Source organism: Muntiacus reevesi, chromosome 21, assembly GCF_963930625.1.
Source record: "Muntiacus reevesi chromosome 21, mMunRee1.1, whole genome shotgun sequence".
NCBI classification, from domain to species: Eukaryota; Metazoa; Chordata; class Mammalia; order Artiodactyla; family Cervidae; genus Muntiacus; species Muntiacus reevesi.
This window is the reverse complement of record NC_089269.1, coordinates 50,153,301-50,171,919: the sequence shown is the minus strand read 5'-3', so window position 1 is coordinate 50,171,919 and position 18,619 is coordinate 50,153,301. Positions and strand designations below refer to the sequence as shown.

The 18,619-nt window shown below is 42.2% G+C and overlaps 1 long non-coding RNA gene across 1 annotated transcript; it reads left to right on the top strand.

Moving 5' to 3' along the window:
* The first annotated feature begins 13,357 nt into the window (after positions 1 to 13,357).
* LOC136152387 (uncharacterized) lies at positions 13,358 to 18,214 on the top strand. Its single transcript, XR_010660205.1, has 3 exons — positions 13,358 to 13,925; positions 14,423 to 14,615; positions 16,484 to 18,214. It is a non-coding gene; the product is annotated as an uncharacterized lncRNA (long non-coding RNA).
* The last annotated feature ends 405 nt before the right edge of the window (positions 18,215 to 18,619 follow it).

Here is an 18,619-nt window from a genome sequence, read left to right as displayed (position 1 = left end):
TTAAAACTCAATATGGAGTAGTTGTAGTTCAAGCATTGAAAATGGAACTGGGTAGTTCCTGTGGATGTGGTTTCAGACATGTTCCAGCATTACTGGGAACTTGAATTTTCTTAACTTGAAGATACCATCAGACCATTCTCAAAACAATTATCTGCCAGCAGCTGCCAGCTGGAGCCTTCTGGTCTCAAGTTCTTCTCTTGTAACTAGGCAACTGTTTCAGACCCCAACCAATCCTTGCTTGATAAGCACCCATACTTCTTGCCAGTTTCAATTATAATTCTTGACAAACTTATATAATTTTGTGGGTTTTGCTTTTATAAGCTTCCCCTATCTTATCGTCCAGCAGAGCACAATTCAAGTGCTTCTAGAATCTGTATCTCACAGGCTATAGTCTTTAGTTTGGCTCAAATAAAACTATTTTCTATTCCAATTATAGATTTATTGATTGTTTCTGTCAACAAGGATGACTCCTAAGTTTCCACCTTGAAGAATGACTTGATGGCGAGCCCATAGCCAAGACATAAAATAGAAAAGGAATAAAGAAAAAGGTGGAAAACATGAGTTTATGTTGAGACCTGTTAAAGCAGGTAATGGCTGTATATAGAAGTCTGAGTTGGAAAAATAGATTTCATAGTCATCAGCCTTGTATTTTATTAAATGAGTCCATGCATGTGTATGAGGTCCCTAAGAGGGAATGTGCATAGAATGAGAATGACAGAAAACTGAGGAACATAGGTACGTAGAATCAGAAAGGAAAAGAAGAGTCTGCAAACGGGTCCCAGAAGGGCCATCCAGAGAAAAAAGAGAAACCAAGGGAGTGGCATAGTCTTTCTTTCTGTTTACTTATTTGTTAAGTTTTTTTTTAAAAATTGAGGTATATTTGATGTAGAATGTCATATGCTTCAGATGGACAATTTTCAAAAAAGTTTTATTGGAATACAGTTGATTACCAATGTGTTAGTTTCAGGTGTACGGCAAAGTGATTCAGTTATACGTAAACATATACTCATTCTTTTTCATATTCTTTCCCCATATAGGCTACCACAGAATTTGAGTAGGATTCCTTGTGCTGTGCAGTGTCCTTGTTGGTTTTCTATTTTCTCTATAGTAGTGTGTGCACATTAATCCCAAGCTCCTGATTCACCCCTTCCTACCATGTCTCCTTAAGTTTGTTTTCTACATCTGTAAGTCTTTCTGTTTTTGTAAATAAGTTCATTTGCATAATTTAAAAAATTATACTTCACATATGAGTGATATCATACAATATTTGTCTTCCTCTGACTTGGTTCACTTAGTGCGATAAACTTTCAGTCCATCCACATTGCAGCAAATGGCATTATTTATTTATTTCTTATGGCCGAGTAATGTTCCATTGTATGTACATGCCACATCTTTACCCATTCCTCTGTTGATGGACACTTAAGCTGTTTTCATGTCTTAGCTATTGTAAACAGTGCCATTGAGATGGGAATCCGAGTTCTTGTCTGAGGAGCTAAAGAATGGAATCCATGAACATGCAAACACTCACAGTAGCAAGTGAATAAGATTTATTAAAGAGGAGGAAAGTATAAAACTCTCAGCATAGACACTGAGAGGGGGTAAAGTGTCTTATAGCAGTTTTTATATCCTTCCTTAAATCACATTATTTCTAACCAATCAGTTTAAAGGTCAAGATACTTAATATCTTCTCTTGATCATTGGATTAAGTCACCACCCTTTTTCATGACCTCTGGCCATTTTACCATGGACCTGATGTATGGGCTTAAGGTTAATGATCACCAGTTGTTTTCCCTATGCATATGGAACAGAATTTAATTACTGCCCTTTCCTGGATCTGAGTGCTGATAATTTATCAGACTAAAGACACTTTCTAGGAATTCAGGACAATGGAGTGGGATGCTGACTGAAAACAAGATGGAGGTCTCAGAGTTCTGCACTGACTGCCTAGTAATTTCTACCTCACTGTTATAAACACGGGGGTGCATGAATCTTTTGGGATTATATTCAGTTCAGTTCAGTTGCTCAGTTGTGTCCCACTCTTTGTGACCCCATGGACTGTAGCATGCCAGGCCTCCCTGTCCATCACCAACTCTTCAGCTTGCTCAAACTCATGTCCGTTGAGTCAGTGATGCCATCCAGCCATCTCATCCTCGGTTGTCCCCCTTTCCCCCTGCCTTCAGTCTTTCCCAACCTTTTCCCAATCTTTTCCATAAGATTAGTCTTAGTGAAAAATGAACTTTGTGACTAGCCCAATAGTTTTGTCTGGATGTATGCCCAGGAGTGGGATTGCTGGATCATATAATATTCTTATTTTTAGTTTTCTGAGGAAACCCATACTGTTTTCCATGCTGGCTGTACCAACTTAATCTCCACCAATACTGTAGGAAAATTCTCTTTTCTCCACATCTGCTCTAGCATTTGTCATTTGAAGAGCTTTAAATGATGGCCATTCTGACCAGTGTGAGGTGAAAAAACTCATTATAATTTCAATTTGCATTTTCCTAATATTAGCAATGTTGAGCATCTTTTCACATCTGCACTGAGTATTAATCCAACTTTATTTGCATGTATGGCCCAGAGACTAACTTGGATATGTTTTCAAGATTTATCTTTCTCAGATGAATTTAAATCAGGCCGAGTTTCTAGTAAGAAAAATAAGAAATTTGGGGCTTATTTGAGAGGATGAGATGGTTAGATAGTATCACTGACTCAGTGGGCATGAATTTGAACAAACTCCAGGAGATAGTGGAGGACAAAGGAGCCTAATATGCTACCGTCCATGAGGTCACAGAGTCAGACACGACATAACAACTGAACAACAACAGTGCCATGACTTCCGTTTTCTCTCTTTGACTCCTTCTCATCAACAATAAAACATTCCCAAGTCTCTCCCATCTTCAAGAAGTATATATGCATTACTCCCCCAGAAGTTGTTTTTCTTTCCTGTCGTTTACAGCCAAGTTTAGCTACCCATGGGCAGTATGAAAAGGCAAAAAGATATGAAAGATGAATTCCCCAGATGGGTAGGTGCCCGATAGGCTACGGGCATAAATCAAAGTGAAAACAACGCCCAGTTATGGATGTGACTGGTGATAGAAGTAAAGTCTGATGCTGTAAAAAACAAAACTGCATAGAAGCCTGGAATGATAGGTTCACGAATCAAGGTAAATTGGAAGTGGTCAAACAGGAGATGGCAAGAGTGAATATCAACATTTTAGGAATCAGTGAGCTAAAGTGGAATGGAATGGGTGAATTTAACTCAGATGACCATTATATCTACTATTGTAGGCAAGAATCACTCAGAAGAAATGGAGTAGCCCTCATAGGCAACAAAAAAGTCAGAAATAGAGTGCTTGGATGCAATCTCAAAAATGACAGAATGATCTCTGCTTGTTTTCAAGGCAAACCATTCAATATCACAGTAATCCAAGTCTATGCCCCAACCACTAATGCTGAAGAAGCTGAAGTTGAATGGTTCTATGATGATTTACAAGATCTTCTAGAACTAACACCCAAAAAAGATGTCATTTTCATCATAGGGGACTGGAATGCAAAAGTAGGAAGTCAAGAGACACTTGGAGTAACAGGCAAATTGGGCCTTGGAGTACAAAATGAAGCAGGGCAAAGGCTAACAGAGTTTTGCCAAGAGAACACACTGGTCATAGCAAACACCCTCTTCCAACAATACAAAAGATTCTACACATGGGTGTCACTAGATGGTCAATACTGAAATCAGATTGATTACATTATTTGCAACTGAAGATGGAGAAGCTCTATAAAGCAAAAACAAGACTGGGAGCTGACTGTGGCTCAAATCATGAACTCCTTATTGCAAAATCCAGACTTATATGAAGAAAGTAGGGAAAACCACTGGACCATCCAGGGATGACCTAAATCAAATTCCTTAAGATTATACAGTGGAAGTGACAAATAGATACAAAGGATTAGATTTGATTGACAGAGTGCCTGAAAAACTATGGACAGAGGTTCGTGACACTGTACAGGAGGCAGGGATCAAGACCATCCCCAAGAAAAAGAAATACAAAAAGGCAAAATGGTTGTCTGAGGAGGCCTTACAAATACCTGAGAAAAGAAGAGAAGCTAAAGGCAAAGGAGAAAAGGAAAGATATACCCATTTGAATACAGAGTTCCAAAGAATAGCAAGGAAAGATAAGAAAGCCTTTCTCAGTGATCAATGCAAAGAAGTAGAGGAAAACAATAGAATGTGAAAGACTAGAGATCTCTTCAAGAAAATTAGAGGTACCAAGGGAACATTTCATGCAAAGATGGGCACAATAAAGGACAGAAATGGTATGGACCTAACAGAAGCAGAAGATATTAAGAAGGAGTGGCAAGAATATACAGAAGAACTGTACAAAAAAGTATCTTCATGACCCAGATAACCACAATGGTGTGATCAGACCATCAGTCAGAGCCAGACATCCTGGAATGTGAAGTCAAGTGGGCCTTAGGAAGCACCACTATGAACAAAGCTGTTGGAGGAGATGGAATTCCAGTTGAGCAAATTCCAGCTGAGTGCTGTGAAAGTGCTGCACTCAATATGCCAGCAAATATGGAAAAGTCAGCCGTGGCCACAGGACTGGAAAAGGTCAGTTTTCATTCCAATCCCAAAGAAAGGCAATGCCAAAGAATGTTCAGACTACTGCACAATTACAGTCATCTCACATGCAAGCTAAGTGATGTTCAAAATTCTCCAAGTCAGGCTTCAACAGTATGTGAACTGAGAACTTCCAGATGTGCAAGCTGGATTTAGGAAAGGCAGAGGAACCAGAGATCAAATTGCCAGCATCCAATTGGATCATCAAAAAAAGCAAGAGAGTTCCAGAAAACCATCTATTTCTTCTTTATTGACTAAACCAAAGCCTGTGACTGTGTGGATCACAACAAACTGTGGAAAATTCTTCAAAAGATGGGAATACCAGACTACCTTACCTGCTTCCTGAGAAATCTGTATGCAGGTCAAGAAGCAACAGTTAAAACCAGACGTGGAACTATGGACTGGTTCCAAACTGGGAAAGGAGTATGTCAAGGCTGTATATTTTCACCCTGCTTGTTTAACGTATATGCAGAGTACATCATGAGAAACGCTGAGCTGGATGAAGCACAAGGCAGAATCAAGATTGCTGCGAGAAATATCAATAACCTCAGATATGCAGATGACACCACACTTATGGCAGAAAATGAAGAGGAATAGCTTCTTGATGAAAGTGAAAGAAGAGAGTAAAAAAGATGGCTTAAAACTCAGTGTTCAAAAACCAAAGATCATGGCATCCAATCCCATCGCAAATAGATGGGGAAGCAATGGAAACAGTGACATACTTTGTTTTCTTGAACTCCAAAATCACTGCAGATGGTGACTGCAGCCATGAAATTAAAGGACGCTTACTCCTTGGAAGAAAAGTTATGACCAATCTAGACTGCATATTAAAAAGCAGAGACACTACTTTACCAACAAAGGTCCATATAGTCAAGGCGATGGTTTTTCCAGTATTCAAGTATGGATGTGAGAGTTGGACCATGAAGAAAGCTGAATGCCGAAGAATTGATGCATTGTCTGTCTTTCCCTGTTCCCTTCTTCTCAGGCCTCATTTCATTTCACACTCTTTTGCTATTTCTTTCGTCCCTCTGGCCGCTCTCAAATCTCCATTGCAAACTCACACTACTGCTTTTTACTTAATAATAGTGTCCTCAACTGCTTTGTCCTGGGCCCTCTTTCTACTCGTTTTAAATGACCTCCCCTCGTGATCTCTTCCCCCCCCCCCATGAGTTTATTGACTGTCATATACATTGATAGCTCCCCAATTGTCATCAGCTTAGATCTCTCTCCTGATTTCCAGATTTGATACCCAGCAGCATATCAGAACTATTTCTCAGTCGTTCTGCGTCCCTTTTGAGTATTCTGCTTCCAGGTTAAAATCCTATGTGTGACTTTTCAGTCCAGACCACAGGCAAGAATATAGCTTTGTTTGGGGGGTGGGGGAGTGGGGAGCCTCAGTAAAAGGAAGCTGATCTCCATACACCAGTCCCCCACCTCCAGCAAGCCTAGCTGAGTTCTTAGGCATATCTGCGTTCTAGGCATGTCTGTTCAGAGGTCTCAGCTGAGGTACTTTTGTCTACTTTGTTTGTTTGTTTGTTTGATTGATTTGGCTGTGCTGGGTCTTAGTTTCGACACACAAGATCTTTGACCTTTGTGTCGGTGTGCAGGTTCTTTAGTTACTGCACGTGGGGTCTTTTTAGTTGTGACATGCGTGATCTTTAGTTGCAGCACGGGAACTCTGAGTTGCGGCATGTGGGATCTAGTTGCCAGACCAGGCATTGAAGCTGGGCCGCCTGCATTGGGAGCGTGGAGTCTTAGCCCCCGGACCACCAGGGAAGTCACCTTTTCTCTGCTTTGATTCAGTACCTTTTCTCTCCCAGACCTTCTCCCGCTCACCGACCTGCTTTGTTCAGGGGTCCTTGGCAGTGAGACATTCCTCCTGTTGGCGCCGTATCTGGGACTTCCCTGGTGGCTTAGATGGTAGAGAATCCGCCTGCTGTGCAGGAGACCTGGGTTCGATCCCTGGGTCGGGAACCTGGCTGGCCTGAGCAGTGCTGTGGGGAAAGGTGCCGGGGTCCAGCCCCAGCAGGATCCAGGGGAACCCTCAGGATGAATGATGTCGGCGAGAGAGAGACACGTAGGACCGGCCTTGATAGGGCCAAGTCTGCTAGGGAGAGAGAGAGAGAGAAAGAGACCAGACCAGGAATGTGCAGCAGAGTCTGGCAGTTGCTTTATTTTTCACTAGCCTTTATACCCTAAGTTGGTACATTTCTAAGGGGCAGATAAGCACACAGACTTAGTTTAACATTATATCAGCTTGTCCTCCACAAAACCAGGTGTGCTCTGTATATTTTTTTTTTTTATGAGAGTCTTTTCCCATATATCTTTTGTACATTATCTTCTGGCCTTGAGCTTAGCAGAAAACAGAAAATTTGCAGTCTCATGGTATAGCAAGTTGTAACATGATAGAAATACAATCCTATTAACATAAAAGACAGTCTTTTTGCAGAAATTCCCAGCTAAATTTACCTAAAAAGTTTAACACCCAAAGACTCTGTGGCTCTGGTGAGGCAGCCCCTGTTTAGCACTCCTGGTTAAAACTAACAATTATCTTATTGTTTTTACACTAGGGCTAAACTCTTTATTTTACTAGATCTTTATATTAACAATAGTGTCCACTGCACAACCTCAGCACATTAACAGCAATCAAATGTTGATCCAATAACCACTTTTAAAATAGTATTTTTTGTGTTCTCTAATAGGGCTTCCTCACCCCCCGTAGGGCTCTATGCCTATTAGGACCTTTTTAATGGTTAATCTCTGTGTATAATATCTTTTGACTTTCAGGCCTGTTGACAATTTATGTCTTGCACCTGGTGCAACTTTAAGCTACTTCAGTAGCCGACCCTGTCTTATTTGTGGTTAATCTATTTTCTTTATATTAGGTGTCATCTCCAAGGGAACTAGATAGGATTACATTTTTTACAGAACAGAAATGCAAAGGATTGCAAAAACAGCAGATATGGCACAAAACAGGCTCTCAGTCTAAAAGTTAATTACCTGCAAGAAGTCGCCAGCTAATCTCTATCTAAACTATTTTCTATTAGGCACATTTGTGGCTATAATATTTGTGGAGCTTTTCTCACCCTGCGAAGGGGCCTATGCCTAATAGTTTCTTTTGTTAGCGTACTGTGCTTAGGATGTTTAGAACAATCATGAGCATTTTGTGCAATGAGAGCACACATTTATCAAACAAGTCAGAATGCCAGCAAAAGGGTTCGAATTGAAGCATTTCCTTCATCCCTGGCCCCTTCATAGGGTACCAGCATCCAGGAGATTTATTAATTAGCTTTTAAGTTGGTCTTTATTTAGTGAAAGAGGAGCAGGAGAGCTCTTGGCAGGCAATACAAGAATCTGCAGCAGGGCGAACAAGAACAACAGCAGAAAAGGGGGGAAGATATAGGGTGGGGTAGAGGCCGAGGCCAACCTGGAGGGTCCCTTATCCTAGACGGCCTTGCCTGTCAGGTATTTTCCTCGTGACCTCGTCATGGATGGGGTCCCGGACGGCCTTGCCTGCCCGGTATTTTCTTCATGACCTCGTCACGGGCAGGACCTCCCATAATGGCTCCCGACAGAAGGGGAACACAGGAGAGCCTCCATGGTGCCTCTTCGGCAGGCTCAATAGAATTAAATGAATTAAGGCTTGTTTGTTACTTTCAGTTTGGCTCTTGCCCTAATGGACTACCTGGACACTTTGATTGCTTGACATCATTCATTGGGCCCTTTCGATCTGAAAACTGTCTCTCTCTTCTGCGAAATAGAGTTTGTTGAGCTTCTAGATCTATGTGTGTTCATAGTTTTCGTCAAGACTGGGAAATTATTTGGCATGATTTATTTCAAAGATTTTTTTTCTTTACTGCCCCCTCTTTCTAAACAAACATGTATTAGGTTGCTTGAAGCTGTGCCAGAGTGTACTGATATTCTTTTCACTTTTTTCCCCAATCTTCTCTCTCTCATTTTGGGTAATTTCTGTTGCTATGTCATCAAGTTCACTGATCTTTTTTTTCTGCAGAGTCTAATCTGCTGTTAATGTTAATTTAGTATATTTTTCATCTCAGACACTGTATTTTTCATCATCAGGAGTCTGAATTTGTATAGCTCTCACATCTTGTTTTTTTAACATAAGAATGCTTCCTTCTTCCTTGAATGGTTTTAATGCTCCAACCTACTAACACTATTCATGCTTTTTTAAAAACTGATTTTCCTCCTCATCATGGGTTATATTTTCCTGCTTCTTTGCCTGCCTAGTCATTTTTGATCAGATGACATATATTGTAAATTTTATATTGTTTGGTGCTTGAAATTTCTGTGTTCCCGTAAGTATGCTTGAGTTTACTTCTGAGATGCAGTTAAGGCATTTTGGAAGAGCTGGGTTGTTTTGAGGCTTGGTTTTGTTAGGTGGGAGCGGGTAAGTGTTCGGTATGTCCTAAATTTGCCTGACTGCCTGAAGTCCCATGAGTCATCAGGTTTTCTGCTCTGGCGGGTGAACTATCCCTGCTCTGTATGAGCCCTAGGTATTGACCTCACTGTTTCTTTGGGTGGGTCTTTCCATAGCCTCAAGTTTTCTCATAACACGTGCTCTGATCAGTACTTAAGCAAACATTTGAGGGAGCACCTTTGCAGATATCCGGAGCTTCTTCCTCTGTCAGAATTCTCCTCCCTGTCATCCTGCCCTGTGAAATCTAGCTGCCTCAGTCTTTGTGGGCTCCTAGTTCCACCTCTTCAACCCACAGGGGCTTTGGGTTCCTATTCCTTGTCTCTGTGCTGATGCCTGACAGTTCTCTCTGGAAAATCAGCTTGGGCAATCACAGAGCTTATCTCAGTTGTTTCTCTCCTCTCAAGGATCGCTGTCCTGACTGTTCTTGATAGATATCCAGGACTGATAGTTTTTCAGCTACTTTCTCCTCTCCATTTTCTCTGTTTTCTTATTATTAGGACATTTTACTTTCTTCATTGACCCTTGGTGTCTCTTAATCTGCTCATTCTGTCTTTTTTAAAAATTCTTTGTACTTCTGTGCTTGATTTTGCAGGACTTATTTGACTTCTAATGAAATTTTTATTTCTGCAATTGTGTGTTTAACTTTCAAAAGCACTTTATTATTCTGATTTTTTTTTTAAAGTAGCACCTTGTTCTTGTTTTATGGATCCACAGGCATCTCAAATCTTTTGAACTTGGGTTTTTGTGACATTCTTTTCTGTTCCGATAGTCTGTTTTGTCAAGAGTCAATTTGCTCTGTTTGCTTATCTTTATACTTCTCTTTTATGCCACTAGCTTTTCTCATTGTCTGGTAATCTTTGGGAATATATTTAACTGGTCAAAAGTTGTTTTTTTCCTTTCAAAGTGCACTAAAAATGGTTCTTGAGCATCATAACTGATGTCTTATTGAATAGAGTACGTTGTGTCTGGGTTGGAGGTAATAAAAGTTTATGAATCCACAACAGTTGGCTCATCTCAGTGCAACTGCTGAGACCACAGAATTATGAAAGTGATTCATAAGGGAAGCCACTGAGAGCCATGTGTACCCACCTGTTTTTTATTTTGATCATTTGCAAAACTTATTTTCTGCTTTAGGAATAAACTAAAATAGCACTCTATCCTAAGCAGGGACTGAGTCCTATTTTTCCATCTTAGAATTGGGACCAGACATTATTGCCTGGCCTTGCATATACTGATGCTGTTGGTAAAGCATGACCCTTGGGGATCCCTTTGCCTGTCTGTGTATATCAGCCAGCATCTGCTAATGGCAAGAGCACCTATAGCTTTGTTGGATTCAGCCTAGAAGTTGTCAGGAATGATGCGTGGGGGTATAAATACCCCAGCTCCCTAGCCCCTTAAACAGGATACCGCTAAGGAATGTGTCCTACATCATTTTCTTGGGCTTCTCCATGGCGTTAAGATTTACTCATCCACTTTGAGAGCTGGTTTATTGGAAATCTTTGTTTCCCTGTATCATGTTCTCACTGCCCTTGTCTTTTCACCTGCCAGGAAACCACATGCTCTCAATCATCACCTTAGGATCTTCTTTGGGGGGGGAATCCAATTAAGATAGATCATAATGTGAACCAAAAGCTGATATCTTCTCCGTTTCTACTTCTACCAAAAGCCCCACTCCTTTCTCTCTGGAGACTCATTAAGAGAGTCTGGTGAGGAGGGACAGATTTCTACTTGTGCTTCCGAGGGTGTATGTTGGAGAAGACTCTTGAGAGTCCCTTGGACTGCAAGGAGATCCAACCAGTCCATCCTAAAGGAGATCAGTCCTGGGTGTTCATTGGAAGGATTAATGCTGAAGCTGAAACTCCAGTACTTTGATCACCTGATGCAAAGAGTTGACTCATTGGAAAAGACCCTGATGCTGGGAAAGATTGAAGGCAGGAGGAGAAGGGGATGACAGAGGATGAGATGGTTGGATGACATCACTGACTCGATGGACATGGGTTTGAGTAAACTCCGGGAGTTGGTGATGGACAGGGAGGCCTGGTGTGCTGCAATTCATGGGGTCGCAAAGAGTCGGACATGACTGAGCGACTGAACTGAACTGAACTGAACAGGAGGAAGAGTGTCTGTGCTCAGAATGTGGCAGATCTGTCTCTAAGACTGTTAAACCACAAAGAACACAAACCTGCCAGACGGGCAGGGGAACAGACCTCAGCTGTCATAAAGAGTCTCTTCTGCTGATGCTGGTGTTTCATATCCACTTATCTCCACCACAATGGGTACTTTTTGAGTCCTGCAAAATAAGAAGCCACAACAATACAGAAATCTGCAAAGTTCATAATAAATTAATAATTGATGCATCACTTAAGGGAGAGGTCCTCCAACTTTTGTGTGCCTCAGAGTCACCCGAGGGCTTGTCAGAACACAGACTTAATTATAAGTCTCACCCCTAGAGCTTCTGATCCAGTACTGTCGGGCTGGGACCAGAGAGTTTGCGCTTCTGATAGGTTTTTCAGGTGATTGCTGTTGTCCAACAAGCACACTTGGAGACTCATTGCTTTAAGAAATTTTGAGGCTCTTCCCAGCCTAGCTAAGGTGATTATATTTTTTTTGTCTCTGTTCCCTTCATGGACTTTTCTAACACAATCTTTGTAGTTTTTCATGTGATTGTATTGTATTGGGTTGGGCAAAGAGTTTCCTTGTTTTTTTTTTTTTCCCTGTAAGATGTGATGGGAAATCTGAACGAACTTTTTGGCCAACCCAGCATCTAGTGGATTCAAAGTTTCTTATTAGGGTCGATAGGATATTCAGAATTTTCTACTATATCAGGCTAGCCTCTTCCACTAGCAGTTCTTTCATCCCAGGAAAATATTAGCCTACTGCGTTGAATTTTAAATGCCATCGGAAATCTCATTATTCTCAGATGTGACAATGAATATAGCCAAATATATTGCAAAGGCAGTTCAGTTTCTGTCAAAGGTACAAAGTTTCCAATCTTTTAGGACACTCTTTACCTGCATAAAGTGATTGGCTTTGAAGGAAAAACTCTGATAGTCCTGAGTCTGAAGCATTTGTATTGTACTTCCCAGAATAAAGAACAAAGTCCCCTAAGGAGTCTGTGGACTACAGTGTTTCCGGAAGGTGGAAAATTGGTACCAATAATGGGGTGGAGAGAGGAAAGGGAAGACCTGTGCTGCAAGAACTTGGCAAGTGTGGCCAGCAAACAGGAAGGCCACCAGCAGAGCTTAACTGTGCACTGTGGGGACCCAGATGGTCCAGCAGGCTGGAGAGGATGAGGAAGAGGAAAGGGACTAGGCAGCTCTGAGGAGGGAGGCGCAGAGCAAGGAACAGATGCTGGAGAGAAAAAAATGTGGTCCTGGGAGTTGGGGTGGGAAACCAGAAGAACTCCCTGAGTTGGAAGCAGCAAGTAGCTGCTTGTAGCGTCACCAGTGTGACTTAAGCAGAAATTATCTCTGAAGGGCCCTCATCAGGAAATAGGCTACGATTTTCTGTAATAAGAAACACTGTATGCTTCAACTGCTCTGTTGAAGAGCAAGATACAATAAAGGTTAGAGGCTATTTTATTTTTTTAAATGTTTCATTCTGTATTGCAGTAGGGCTGATTAATGGTGTTGCGATAGTTTCAGGTGGACAGCAAAGGGACTCAGCCGTGCGTACACGTGTATCCATTCTCCCACGCCAAATCTTCTCAAGTTTATCAAGAGTTGAGATGAAAAAGGAAATGAGGCTTTCTGGAGAAATATAGTGTACTTGATGACAAATTCATGAGGTATGTTTGTTTTTGGAAATGGAATTTGCTCCAAATATGGTAAATACTTGTCATACTTAACCTACCACTCTAATCTGTGCCCAAACTAACTGACCTGCTAAACCAGTGTTGTGTTATTTTAATTCTTCACTGTGGTCGAGATTCTTTCATTACTTAGAAAGCACTAAACTCCTGTCTTAGCTTTATCTTTACAGACCCCCTGCAAAAAACATTGCCTGAAACTACCTAGATATTCATCAACGGGTGAATGAACAAATGCTGTGTATGTGTGTGTGTATGAATATTATTCTTCACATTAAGTGAAAGAAGCCAGACATAAAAGGGCACATATTGTGTAACCCCATTTATACACATTCCAGTCAGAATAAGCCAATCTGTAGAGATAGAAAGCCGATTGGTGGTAGGTATGGGTGATGAAAGTGGTTTGGAACTTGATACGGGTGGTGATTGCTCCACACAGTGAATGTACTAAATGAAACTCAAGTGTACGCTTTCACAAGGTCAATTTTATGTTATGTGAATTTCACTTCAGTGGGGAAGAAAGAAAAAACATTGCCTGTGGTGCATCAGATTCAACTATAATGCTAAACTTACTGTTTTAAGGGCTGGGGATCTAGCAGCGAACAGGACACACAGTCTCTGACCTCCCAGAGCCTGCAGTTTAATGTGGACACAAACAGCTCTGTGAACAAGTATTTGTTGAGCTGAAGTGAAATAATGTAAAAGCTCCAGGAGTTGGTGATGGACAGGGAGGCCTGGCGTGCTGCAGTCCTTGGGGTCGCAAAGAGGAGGACATGACTGAGCGACTGAACTGAGCTGAGGGTCAAATGATGATGCCTGCTATGAGAAAGAAACAAGCAAGATAAGGGGCAGAGATAAGGAAGACCTCCCCAAAAAGGAGACATTGCAGAGAAATGCAAGGACACGAAGAGACGGCTGTGTAAACAGAGAATGTTCTGGGCATAAGGAGAAACATGTGTAAAGGCTCTGAGACATACGTGTGCTTGGCATGTCCCAGGCACAGCAAGGAGGATGAAGGAGCTGGAGTGCAGAGAAGGAGGCGTGCAGAAGAAAGGAACCAGGCAAGTAGTCTGTAGGGCCTGCAGGCTCTGGGGAGGGTTTGGGTTTTGTCTTGAGTGAGACGGATACTGTTCTAGAGATTTCAAGAGAAGAATGAACTTGTGTCTCAAAAGGGTCCCTCTGGTTTCTGTATGTTGATTACAGTTTTGAGTGGTGGGCTGGAGAAGATGTAAATAAACCTGTTGAGAAGGTCCTGTAGTAATCCAGATGATTGGTTGAAGGAGGGCTGGTTGGGGTAGAAGCAATTATCATGGACAGAACTGCTGCACATTGCAGCAAAAAAAGGAAAAAAAAAAAAAAGCCTTTCTTGGTGGACCACTGATTAAGATTCTGCCTGCCAATGCAGGGGACATGGGTTCAATCCCTGGTCCGGAAAGATCCCACATGCCTCCAGGCAACTAAGCCCATGCATCATAGCTATTGAGCCTGTGCTCTGGAGTCACAATTACTGAGCCCATGTGCTGTAACTACTGAAGGCTGTAACTCCTGTGCACCCTAGAGTCTGTGCCCCCAACAAGAGAAGCCATCACAAGGAGCCCAACAAGAGAAGTCACCTTAAGGAGAATGCTGAGCACCACAACGAAGAGTAGCCTGCACTTGCTACAACATGAGAAAGCCCATGAGGGGCAACGAAGACCCTGCACAGCACCCTTCCCTCCCCCCAAAAAGCTACACATTGGACTAGTTTGAAGGTAAGCCATACAAGCCTTGGCGATGGATTGTATTTAAAAGTGAGAGACAACTAGGGGAGAAAAGGATGACTCCAACATTTTGGCCACGTCCTTGACTCTGTAAGTCTTTGGTTCTTCATATATAAAGCGAGGGGGATTTGACTAGGCCATGTCTAACACTCCTTCCAGCACTGAGAGTCCAAGATCCTAAGGAACACTAGCAATACACTAACAATACACAGAAATGGAAGGACCAAACCTCAGTTTACTCATCTGTGAAATGCACCCATATGAGGCTGGTGGTGAGGAGCAAGTGAGGTCATAGATAACCCTAGCATACCCGGAGGGTCAAGTACTAGCTGCCTTCCTTTTATTTTGAATAGCAAGAGTAAAAGTTTTATATTGGCACACATCTTCCTTTCTCTCGGGTATATCTCTAAAGGTGGAACTGCTGGGTCAAACGGTAATTCTGTTTAGGGAACAGCTGGACTCTTCTCTGAAGTGGCTACACCATTTTACAATCCTAACAGTGGGGAACAGGAGTTCTGATTTTTCCACATCCTTGCCAACACTTATTATTATCTGTATTTTAAATTATGGCCATCCTATTGGATGTGAAGTGGTACCTCACTGTGGTTTGGATGGTATTGCTCTGATGGTTAATGATGTTGAGCAACTTTTCATGTGCATCTTGGCTATTTGTGTTTCTTCTATGGAGGAATGTCTGTTCAGAATTTTTGCCCATGTTTAAATTGGATTATTTGTCTTTTTATTCCCTGTGAGGCTCTTGAAAGCCCCAGTGCTTCTACTTAGAACAACTTGTATAAGACCTCAGGTTACAAAACTGGGCTCTGGAACTGGGCTCTGAAAGCCAACCCAGGACAGAATCAGCTATGAACTTGGGAAAGGAGATTTTCAAGGTCACCTGACACTTACCTCCTTCTTGGCTTTTAATGACATTGCACTTACCCCATTTCAAAATTATAATGTCCTAGGGATTCTTGTATACCAATAAGAATGCACGTTAAATTATTTGTTTTTTTAAAGTTAACAATTATCTAAATAGTCACATTCTCTCTAGATGATTATTATATCAAAAACATGAATTTCACAAACAAGAGTTCCCCAAACATTTCAACAGTGATCTTAATCAGTTAAATACCTCCAAATGAAAACTTGACAAAAATTATAAGCCAAATTATGAGATAGTATGCTGCTGCTGCTGCTTTAATTGCTAAATTTTGTCCAACTCTGCAACCTCTTGGACTGTAGCCCACTAAGCTTCTCTGTTCATGGGATTTCCCAGGCAGGAATACTGAAGTGGGTTGCCATCTCCTTCTCCGGGGGAATCTTCCCAACCCAGGGATGGAACCCGGGTCTCCTGTGTTGGCAGGCTTTACTACTGAGTCCCCAGGGAAGTCCCCATGAGATAGTATGATAGTTGCTCAGTCATGCCTGACTCTTTGCAACCCCATGGACTGTAGCCTGCCAGGCTCCTCTGTCCATGGAATTCTCCAGGCAAGATTACTGGAGTGGGTTGCCATTGCCTTCTCCAGTGGATCCTCCTGACCCAGGGATCCTGCATTGCAGGAGAGTCTTTACCATCTGAGCCACCAGGGAAGCCTACTATTAAGAGACATTTCTAAGTATAAAGACGGCTCAGGTTAAAAAGTATCAGCGGATACATGCTTGACTTTATCTTATAATCTACAAACAATACATTAGAGATAGTATAAAATGCCTTAAATATTTAAAAAATCTGACATACATAAATGCAATGTGTACAAAATTTTCAATATACAGCACACAAAACTTTGTTGCAAAAATGCCACTGTCATATATCTAAATTTTCACCTTTATTATCTCTGTTCTTATTCTTATTTTCCTAGTGTCTGCTGAACAACGAAGTGAATCAGCCACATGTATCCCTTGCCCTCCCTCTTGGATCTCCTTCCCAGCCAGCCCTCATCCCACCCATCTGGGCCACCACAGAGGACCAAGCTGAGCTCCCTTTTTCTCATGTTGCTGTTCTGGGGGTACTGGAGCCCTCTACTTGCCCTTCCAGATCCACTCTCCCCCTGGTCTGCCCTGGGAGACACTTTGTATAAAATGCAGCCATGGAGGCCTTTACCTTATGACTCTGGTTGGGTCCCGCCAGGGGGAGGCATCGGCCGGAGATTGGAGGGTAGGGGACTCTGAGGTGGAATCCCTTCCTGGAGGGTCTCCGTGGGTTGGCTACAGACCCTGCTGCCGACCCCTTTACTCTTCTGGAATAATGGTTCCTCCCATTCCCCTCCAGGCCTAGAGATAGTAAGCTCTTCACCACCCTCATACTACAGCATTCTTCCTGTTAGTTTCCCTTACCCCATCCACTCCTCTACAGATAGTCCCTTCTTGTGATCCTCTTCAACTGCTCTGTTGGAGTGTGATGTCTCTTTCCTTTTAGACTCCTGATTGATAATCAGGTTACGATTTCAGTTGCCTAACTTGCAAAATTAGAGTGACCTTTGCTGACCAGTTAGGCTGATCAAAACATTCATGTGTGCTAAGTCGATTCAGTCCTGTCCAACTCTCTGCAACCATATGGACCTTAGCCCACCAGGCTCCTCTGTCCATGGGATTCTCCAGGCAAGAATACTGGAGTGGGTTGCTGTGCCCTCCTCCAGGGGATCTTCCTGACCCAGGGATTGAACCTGTGTCTCTTATGTCTCCTGCATTAGCAGGCAGGTTCTTTACCCTTAGTGCCACATAGGAAGCCCACGATGATCAATATAGCCTTATCAGTTGATAGCTCAGAACCAGGGACAGGAGACTTGGATCTGCCATCCAAGGGAGGTGTCCAGGCAGAAGAGCCTCTTTATCTTTTTGCATGGACTTTGTTTATTACATGAGACTCTGCCCAGGTTACTGGCTCTAAATAGTTTCAGTTTAATTTTTTTTTTATGTCCTCAGTCTTGTAATTCCTTGAGAAACAATACTGTTTGAAGGTCTTATCTTGAAAGTAGAGGCTGATAATGGACTATGTCCTATTGCACAAGTCTTTATGATGCATCCAATAGAAGTCATTTTGCAATTGCTTGTTCTAAGAAGTGACTGGTTTGGATTGACTAATTATGGTCATTTCAATGGACCTAGACAATGATTTTTTTTTTAATTTTTAAAATTACAAAATTAAAAAAAAATTTGTGCTATGATTAACATCAACAGGTTAACATTGTTAACCTGATTAACAATGTGATCCCTAGGTTGGGAAGATCCCCTGGAAAAGGGAATGGCTACCTACTCCAGTATTCTTGCCTGGAGGATTTCAAGAACAGAGGAGCCTGGCGGGATATGGTCCATGGGGTTGCAAAGAGTCGGACACGACTGAGCACCTAACACTTGAACACTTGATAGCTGATTAACAGTGTTGTGATAGTTTTAGGTGAACTGTGAAGGGACTCAGGCAAACATACATGTAATCCATTTCCCCCCGAACTCCCCTCCCATCCAAGCCGCCACATAAAGTTGAGCAGAGTTCCCTGTGCCTATACAGTAGGTCTTTGTTTCTTATGCATATTAAATATAGCAGCCTGTGCATGTCCATCCCAAACTCCCTAAGAAGCCCTTTCCCCCATCCTTCCCCCCTGGTAACCATAAATTTGTTCTCTAAGTCTGTGAGTCTCTGTTGTGTGAGTTCATTTGTATCACTTCTTTTTAGACTGCACATGTAAGGGATAGACAATGATTTTTATTTCTCAGTAACCATTAAGACTGACAAGAAGAGGCCTTTCTACCTCTGGGTCTGCTCAGCACCTCAGGGGCACCTGAAGCCTGCAGGGCAGCGAGTACAGTAAAAATGACAGGGCCTTTCAGGGTAGCCTGCCTGGGGCAATTTCAGGCTTTCAAGAGAACAACCTTAGTGATGAGTCTCATTAGCTGCCCGGGGGGTCAAGAAGAGTAAGACCCCAAGATTCCACACTTGAGAACTTTCTGATACAAACTGTAAGGTGTGAGTAGATGCGGCAGGACTTTTACTGCTTGGA